The following is a 9,571-nucleotide window of genomic DNA, read 5'->3' as shown; positions in this document are numbered from 1 at the left end:
ATTGTCAAATCAAATTCAGATAAGTCAGCAATGTTGATTTATGCAGTTCTGCATATTAACATACTAAAGGAGAAAGCTAAATGATCGTCTCAATAGATGATGAAAAATTGATGAAATTCAGTGCCCAATCATAAAAAACCCTCCTAGTAAACTCAGAATAGAAGAGAACTTTCTCAATCTGAAAAAAATACATCTGTAAATAACCTACAACATACTAACATACTTAACAAGGAAAGACTTAACCTTCTTCCTCCTAAAACCAAGAACCATGTTTCTTCGAAAAAATCAATAAAATAGACAAACTCCTAGCCAGGCTCACAAAGGAAAAAAGGGAAAAAGCACAAATAAATAGGATCATAAATGAAAGAGGAGAAATCACAACGGACACAGCAGAAATCAAAAGAATAATCAGTAACTACTATGAACAGTTATATGGAAACAAGTTCAACAATCTAGAGGAGATGGACAAATTCCTACAACTCTACAATTACCCAAAGCTAGATAAAGAAAAAATAGAACACCTAAACAGACCAATTACAAGCAGCGAAATTGAAATGGTAATCAAAAACCTCCCCAAAAACAAAAGCCCAGGACCTGATGGATTTACAAATGAATTCGACCAAACATTCAGAAATGAATTAGTGCCCATCCTTCACAAACTCTTTCAAAAAATTGAGAAGGAAGGGACAATACCAAACACATTCTATGAAGCCAACAATACACTAATACCAAACCCGAACAAGGACAACTTAAAAAGGAAAACTACAGGCCAATCTCCCTAATGAACACTGATGCAAAAATCCTCAATAAAATTTTAGCTATCAGAACCCAACAATGTATCCATAAGATAATTCACCACGACCAAGTAGGATTCATGCCAGGGACACAAGGATGGTTCAACATCCGAAAATCAATCAACATTATCCAACACATCAACAAAAAGAAATATAAAAACCATTTGATAATATCAATAGATGCTGAGAAAGCTTTCGACAAAGTGCAACACCCATTCATGATAAAAGCTCTTGAAATTCTTGGGATACAAGGAACATACCTCAACATCATAAAGGCCATATAAGACAAGCCAACATCCAGTATCATTCTCAATGGTGAAAAGCTGAAAGCATTTCCATTAAGATCTTGAACAAGACAAGGATGTCCACTCTCACCACTGCTTTTCAATATAATACTGGAAGTCCTAGCCAGAGCAATAAGACAAGAGAAAGACATACAAGGAATCCAAATAGGAAAAGAAGAAGTCAAACTATCACTATTTGCAGACGATATGATAATATACATAGAGAACCCCAAAAACTCCACAGAAAAACTAATTCAACTCATCAATCAGTTCAGCAAAGTGGCAGGATACAAAATCAACACACAAAAGACAGTAGCCTTCCTATACACAAACAATAAATCTGAAGAAGAAGAAATCAAAAAAACCATCCCTTTTATTATTGAAACAAAAAAAATCAAATACTTGGGAATAAATCTAACAAAAGAGGTAAAGGACCCATACAAAGAAAACTATAAAACACTGTTAAAAGAAATAGAAGAGGACACAAAGAAATGGAAAGACATCCCCTGCTCATGGATTGGAAGAATAAACATTATTAAAATGGCCATCCTACCAAAAGCAATATACAGATTCAATGCTATTCCAATCAAAATTTCAATGTCATTCTTCAAAGAAATAGAACAATTATTGATGAAATTCATATGGAATCACCAAAAACCCCAAATAGCCAAAGCTCTCCTGAAAAAAAAGAAGGGAATGGAGGCATCACACTCCCAGACTTCAAACTATACTACAAAGCCATAATCATCAAAACTGCATGCTATTGGAACAAGAACAGACACACAGACCAATGGAATCGAATAGAAAATCCAGAAATAAACCCACAGATTTATGGCCAACTAATCTTTCACAAAGGAGCAAAGACTATGCATTGGAGCAAAGAAAGTTTGTTCAATAAATGGTGCTGGGAAAACTGGGTCACTACATGCAAAAGAATGAAGCTTGACCACTACCTCACACCATACACAAAAATCAACTCAAAATGGATTAAAGAACTAGACATAAGATCTGAAACCATAAAATACATAGAAGGAAATATAGGTGAAACACTACATGATATGCACATCAAAGACATCTTTACAGACACATCACCCAAAGCAGTGATAGTGAAGGCAAAGATAAACAGCTGGGACTACATCAAATTCAAGAGCTTCTGCACAGCAAAAGAGACAATAACAAAAACAAAGAGAAACCACACCAACTGGGAGAACATTTTTGCACACAACACTAATGATAAAGGACTGATCACAAAAATCTACAAAGAGCTGATGAGACTCAACAACAACAAAGAAAATAATCCTGTCAAAAAATGGGCAGAAGAGCTAAAAAGAAACTTCTCTGAAGAGGAAATGCAAATGGCCAACAGGCATATGAAAAATGTTCAACATCACTTGTAATCACAGAAATGCAAATCAAAACTACCATGAGATACCATCTTACACCAGTGAGAATGGCACATATTAAAAAAACTAGCAACAACAAATGTTGGCGAGGGTGTGGAGAAAAAGGAACTCTCCTGCACTGTTGGTGGGAGTGCAAAGTGGTCCAACCACTATGGAGAGCTGTGTGGAGATTTCTGGACCTACTAAACATAGAGCTTCCATATGATCCAGCAATTCCACTCCTAGGTATTTACCCAAAGGACACAGAAACATCAATTCCAAAGAGCAACTACACCCCTATGTTTGTAGCAGCACTGTTTACAATAGCTAAGCTTTGTAAACAACCCAAATGCCCAAAAATAGATGACTGGATCAAGAAGATGTGGTACATATACACCATGGAATATTACTCAGCATTCAAAAAAGATAAACACATGCAATTTGCTGCAACATGGATGGCACTGGAAGGGATCGTGCTCAGCAAAATAAGCCAGAAAGAAAAAGAAAAATACTGGATGGTCTCACTCATAGCAGGGATCTAGAAAACTTAAATAAGGGACCAGGGAAATGAATAACTATAAGAAAGTGAAAATCAAAATCAACAAAAAACTATGAACCAGAGACATTCTATGGGGGGTGGGGGCCGGGGAGGGGAGGGATTGGGGTCAAAATAAGGGGATTGCAATTGTATGGGGAATATAAAAATAAAATTTATTTAAAAATATAATAATAAAATAAAACCAAGAACCATGTAAGAATGGTCTCTCACTGTTTCTATTCAGCCTTGTAGTGCTGGTCATAGCCAGTGCAATAAGGTAAGAAAAAGATTAAAGGGGTAAATATTGCAAAGGCAATGACATAATTCTGAGCATAGACAATGCTAAGGTATCTATCAAGAAAAATTATTAGAACTAATAAATAGCTTCAGCAAGAATGCAAGTCAATACAACTAATATTAAAAATCAAATATGCATGCAATGAACAATTAGAAAATGAAGTATTTAATATCATTTAAAATAGCATCAAAAACAAAAATGTAGGTGAACTAAACTTAGTAACATATGTGCAAGACCTCTATACTGAAAATTTTAAAACATTGTTGAAGGAAACTATGGAAGGACTAAAGAAATGGAAAGTCATACATTTTCATGTATTGATAGGTTTAATATTGTTAAGATAATCTGTTCTCCAAATAAATTGATATATTCAATACAGTTCCAACCAAAATCACAACAGTTTTTTTGAAGACTTTGTATGGAAAATCAAATGATCTTGACTACCCAAGATAACGTTGGAAAAGAAGAATAGAGTTAAATTAGTTAGGTCTACTTGATTTCAAGAATTATCAGAAAGTTACAATAAATTGGAAAAGTATCATGAAGAAAAGTTGGAATTGTCATAAAGATAGACAAACAGATGGCTGAACCAGCATAGAGTCCACAATAGATGATACATAAATCACTTGCTGAATTTTGATCAGGTCAATTCAATAGGGAAAGAAAAATCTCTTTAACAAATAGGACTTAGCTATTCATATGAGAAAAATAAACCCCAACCACTACTTTAATGCACACCAAAAAAATTATAGATCTAAATTTAAGAACCAAAAATTAAAACTTCTAGAAGAAAACATAGGAGAATCACTAACAATAAAGCCAAAAATTGACAAGTTGTGCTTCCTCAAATCTTAAAACTTTTGTCCATCAAATAAGATATTAAGAGGGCCTCCCTGGTGGCGCAGCGGTTGAGCACTGGGTTGCGAAGCTGCCCGCAGCCTCTGTGGCACCGGTTCGATCCCCGGCTGCTCCCCGGCCACTGGAGGAGGGTCCCACATGGCGCGCAGACCTCTCCTGCCGCCCGCTGCTCCCCTCAGCAGTGTACTTCGGTCCTTCTGCCTGCTCTGCTCCCCGCTCTGGCTCTGGTGAATTCTCTCACCCTCCCGCGCTTCTGACTGTACCCAGTGCATGTATAAACAAAACAAACAAACAAACAAATAAATAAATAAAGCATGCCTCTATTAAAAAAAAAAATAATAAGATATTAAGAACATCAATATAATAAACCTATACTTGTATTCAGAATATATAAAAATTCTTCATAATAAAATGACAATCCAATAAAACTGGGCAAATGCTTAGTTACTCACAAAGGTATACAAATAGCCAATATGTGCATTAAAAGTAACTCAATATCATTAATCATCTCTAAGTGTAAGTTAAAACTACAGAGTAATACAACCTCATACCCAATAGAATTGTCAAAATGAAAAAGGACAGACAACAACAAATGTTGGCAAGGACGTAGAGTAACCAAAATGTTCAGCCATTGTTGGTGGGAATGTAAAATAGTACAACTCCATAGGAAAGCCCTTTTGGAAGTCTCATAATGTTAAAAATGCATCTACTCTATGATCCAGAAATTCCACTCATAGATATTTACCCAAGAGAAATGAAGACATATGCCCATTTCTCTTATGTTGGAGATGTTTATAACAGCTTTTTTCATGTCCTCAAGCCATAAATAACCAAATAAATGAATTAACAAAAAGTGGCCTATCCATACAATGGAATACAACTTGACAATCACAAAGAACAAACCACTAATCTACCAATGACATGAATGAAGCTCAAAAATATTACATTAAACAAAAGAAACCAAACACAAAGAATGCATACTGTTTGACTCCATTTCTAAGACGTTCCCCATAGAGTGTTACAAGTCAGAACAGTGGTTGCTAATGGGGGATGGCATTGAATGGGAAGGGTCACAAGGAAGTTTTCTGGGGTGATGGAGATGTTCTATGCCTTGGTTTGGTTGGTGGTTACATAGGTGTATGCATTCGTCAAAACTTGTCTGCTAGAGATCTATACATTCCACTGTATCTAAAATGGTCCTTAATAAAATAAGTTTTAAAACTTGTGATGGAATCCATGAAAAGGGACAAAGGGAGGACCAGAGGGATCTAGGAAAAGATGTGACCAGGGAAGGCTGCAGGGAGGAGGTGGCCTTTGCACTGAGTCCTGAAAAGCAGACAGAATCTGGATTGGAGTGTTGTGGGAACCAGAAGAGATGTCAGATGTGAAGAATTTAGGGAATTGCTAAATGTAAGGGATTGCTTAGCTCAATTACTGATGCCTCCCTGGAGCAAAGGAAGAAAAAACAGAGTAAGAATTTGTGTGTGTTGGAGGGAGGGGGAGTTGGAGGGGGTTCTACTTGGAGCTCTGTGTTATTGAAAGGAGATTGGACAGGGTGAGGTCCTGGAGACTGGGGTATGTGTACTCTGGTGGTGTGCAGCAGTGTGCCAAGGGTAGGCTCGGCACCTAAGCCACTACAGAGGACATAGAAAGTACTCAATAAATGTTTTTCAAATAAATGAAATATAAATAAAGGCACTGCTAAAGATCTGAGCTTGAACAATGGCTCAGAGCCCCAGAGAGGACCCAGGGCTGGCTCTGGTTCACCCTGCAGAGAAGCCAAGCACAGTCCTGGAGCGCTGAACTTGGACACATTCTATCACGCAGCTCAAGCCGCCCTGGGGGCGCCATATAACTTTATTGTAAGCTCGTGCAATAACACAGGCAAATGGAATAACAATGTAAAGTTGGCTTTAATTAAAATGAAGGGTGTTTGCCTCTCCCCCCTTTTCTTCCTAAGCCAGGGCAGCCTGCTGAGCTGTGCAGAGCAATCAGAGGAATGTTTCCAAGTAGGAGGCTCCCGCCACCCCCCTAGGAGGCTCACCAACTTTGGAGCAGCCCTGCCACCTCCCCAGCCCTCTTCACACTCCACTCTTATATGATCCACATGGCAGAAGGGCATGAAGAAGGAAAATAGGAGTGGCGATGCCTTTCGAAGGGCATCAGGAAAGGGGAGAGAATGTTGGCAAGCAGGGTAGGGAAGCTGCAAAGATAGCATGCCCTCAGTTATCCCACAAATGCATCCTGAACCTCTGTGTGCTAGACCTTATGCTGGGTGCAGGGACATACTCAAAGGACAGTCCTCATCGGTACACAAGAGATATCCACCCAGGGAAACAGGAAAAAGTCATGAAGCCAGGGTTCATCTATGTATTCTGACATCAGAAAATAATGTTGATGTTAAGAATTTGCCTGCCAGGGAGAAGGACCACATGTAAAATGACCAAGGCTGCTGGCACAGTGCTGGACATACCCTGTGTCTAGCCTGGTACAATGGTACATCTTCAAGCCAGTGAAATTGCTTCTTCTGGGAAAGGAGAGGCCTGATTGTAGCCTTTGCCAATTTCCATGGTGTAAATTCTCCCAAATTGCAAGATTTCAAGCTACCAGTATGATACTAACCAAACCTTGCAATTCCTGAAAAGTTAAAAATCAGATAGGTTACAGCACACTGCTGGTCCCAGCTGTCTTTGCTGATACGAGCTGACCAAGAGAAACTAAACAATAACATTACAACAGGGTTTACATTCAACCAACATACAAAGAGCATCTTCTCTGTGCTAGGCATTGTGCTAAAAGGTCTCAAATTCATTAATAGTAACATAACAATATTTAACTATTAAGAGTTTACCATATACCATATACAGTTTACCATATACAGTGATGGGCAGTGATATTTTCACTAAAAATGCCCCTACATATTAGTCTGGTCTCATTCTGGGGGCCCTCCAGAGATTCTGTGACCTGGTTGACTCCCTGGAATAAATTCTCTCTCTACTTAAACTAGTGATAATGTACTCTGTTGTTTGCAATTAGGAACCCAATAAGATAATGGATCCAGAGTTCAAATTTGGTTCCAGAACTCAAGCTTTCACCATAATCCCACATGGCTTCATTTTCTCCTCTCCCCAACTGCAAATGAACCTCTACCCCCATTTCACTTAGCCTGAAAGAAAGGAAGAAGCTTAGCCTGAAAGAAACCAGATGCACTGCCTGGGAATACGTTGCATGGTGCTACAGGTAGCTGTTGATATGAAATAGCTTGGGGGCTAGACACGGCCATTTCATATGGCCCAACAGAAATAGGATTTTGGACTAAACAGCAAGAAATCCCTTGCTGCTTCCAAAGCCTCTGCTTTCTCACAATCAAACTGACTCAGAGGGTCTGATGGGTGAGACGCTGAACTCAGGTTGTATAAGCAGAGGAGGTGGGGGATAGAGGAGCTCACATCCCAGTGCACCCTAAAAGACCAGAAAAATGGAAGGTTTCAATCTTCCCCTGCATCTCCTGTGTGGCCCTCTGGCCCTGAGCTTATCAGTTCTGGGGACAACATAGGAGAAGCTCTGGTTTCTGCCTGCACAAAGCTTAGGGCCAGGACTCTTTTTTTTTTTTAAAGATTGATTTATTTATTTACATAAGCACTGGGTACAGTCAGAAGCACGGGAGGGTGAGAGGATTCACCAGAACCAGAGTAGGGAGCAGAACAGGCAGACTGACGAAGTACACTGCTAAGGGGAGCAGCGGGTGGCAGAAGAGGTCTGCGCACCATGTGGGACCCTCACCCGGTAGACGGGGATCGAACTGGCGCTGCAGAGGCTGCGGGCAGCTTAGCAACCCAGTGCTCAACCACTGCGCCACCGGGGAGAGGGCCAGGACTCTTGCGTAGGCTGTACTGGGAGAGGGGGAGATGGGACAGCGACAAGAATGAGGACTATTCCACCTGCCTGTGCAGATGGAAGCCTCCTCAGAGTGGGGGTGGAGGGGTCCCTGGAAGGACCAGTAAGTTGTGGGTAAGTGGGGAGGGTGACCAGCAAGAGCAGAGGCACAGAGGCAGGAAGGTGGCTCTGTGAAGGAAAGGAAGAGCGGCTAAGGTGGGGTGTGCAAGGTGCAATGGGAAACAACTAGGGACCAAGTGAATAGAAAGGTGAAGAATGTCATTCGCTCACTCGCCAGCATTTCTGAGCACCCGCTGTGTGTGGGCTGCTGGGCCAGGGATGCAGCTGCGAACCCCTCCCCTCCTGGGCCTCATGACCCAGCAGGAAGCCATGATCAGCAAGGAAGGACCCAGGCATCAGCTACTTGCAGTCTACCTAGGTTTTGTCAACATGAGGCTCAGGCAGCCAGGAGAACATCTCGTAGGGTGATGAGACTTGAAGAAGTCAATGTTTAAACTGAAAGCAGTCAAGGCAGAGCATCCCAAGCAGAGAGGGAAGGAGCTCATCTCATTTAAGGACCCAAAAGCAGCCCACTGGGGCCAGTGGGAGCTGAGTAAGGACCAGGAAGCAAGTCAGGAGGGGGGCACCCAGGAACCAGGCTGGGCACGGCCTGGGTGGTCACAGATACAGTTTGGATCTTATCTCCAGAACCATGGAAAGTGAAGTAATCAGCTCCATATTTTCTGAACCATACCTGGGCTGCTCTGAGAATGGACTGGGAAAAATGAGAGCAGAGACCAGTTAGGAAGCTATTGGAGCAGTTCAAACACACAGGGATGGCGACCTGGAGGGGTGGAACAGTACAACGCCAGCATGGTGTGATGTAACCACCCCCCCACCCTTGCTCAGTCGTCTGGTCCATAAAATGGGCTGTCACAGGGCCTCATTCACACAGTAGTTGGAGGGTTTAAATGGATATACTCTGAATCTCGAGAAATGGTAAAAGTTAGCTGTGATTGACATGAGCACGTATGGAGGAGGGTGGGAGACCCATTTTGGATGCATTCAGTAGGAGAGGCTTATGACATCCCAGGGGAGATGTCAAGTAGACTGCTGGGCCTCAGGAGACCAGGCTGCAGGAAGCTGGAGACTTCCTGGTGTGCAGATGGCAGCTAAAGTCACAGAGAAGGCAGGACTGTCCCAGGGGAGAGGGCACAGTAAGCCGAATTGGCACCTAGCTTCTGAGGCCTTGCTCAGCTTCACATCCCAAGCTGGGGCATGGGGCTTGCTCCTAGAACCCAGGGGGAACACTGGCAACAGCACTGGCTTTGGCAGTGCCTCTGGAGACACCAGACAATTCCTCCTGACTCTGACCCCCGCAGTCTCAGCTGGTGGCCTTGTCTTGATTCCCTGGGGAGTCAGGCCTGAGTCAGCTCCTTGAGGCCCTGAACCTGTCGGAGCCTTCAGACCCACAGCTTAGACTGCTAAGCCCCAGCTTGTGCTGACAAATCCCTTCTAATGGGGAGATCAACCTTTCAATA

The sequence above is a fragment of the Talpa occidentalis genome, unplaced genomic scaffold (assembly GCF_014898055.3).
Source record: "Talpa occidentalis isolate TD23 unplaced genomic scaffold, MPIMG_talOcc4v2.1 talOcc4.9, whole genome shotgun sequence".
NCBI lineage: Eukaryota > Metazoa > Chordata > Mammalia > Eulipotyphla > Talpidae > Talpa > Talpa occidentalis.
The sequence above is the reverse complement of the archived record's forward strand: the minus strand, read 5'-3'. Positions refer to the sequence as shown.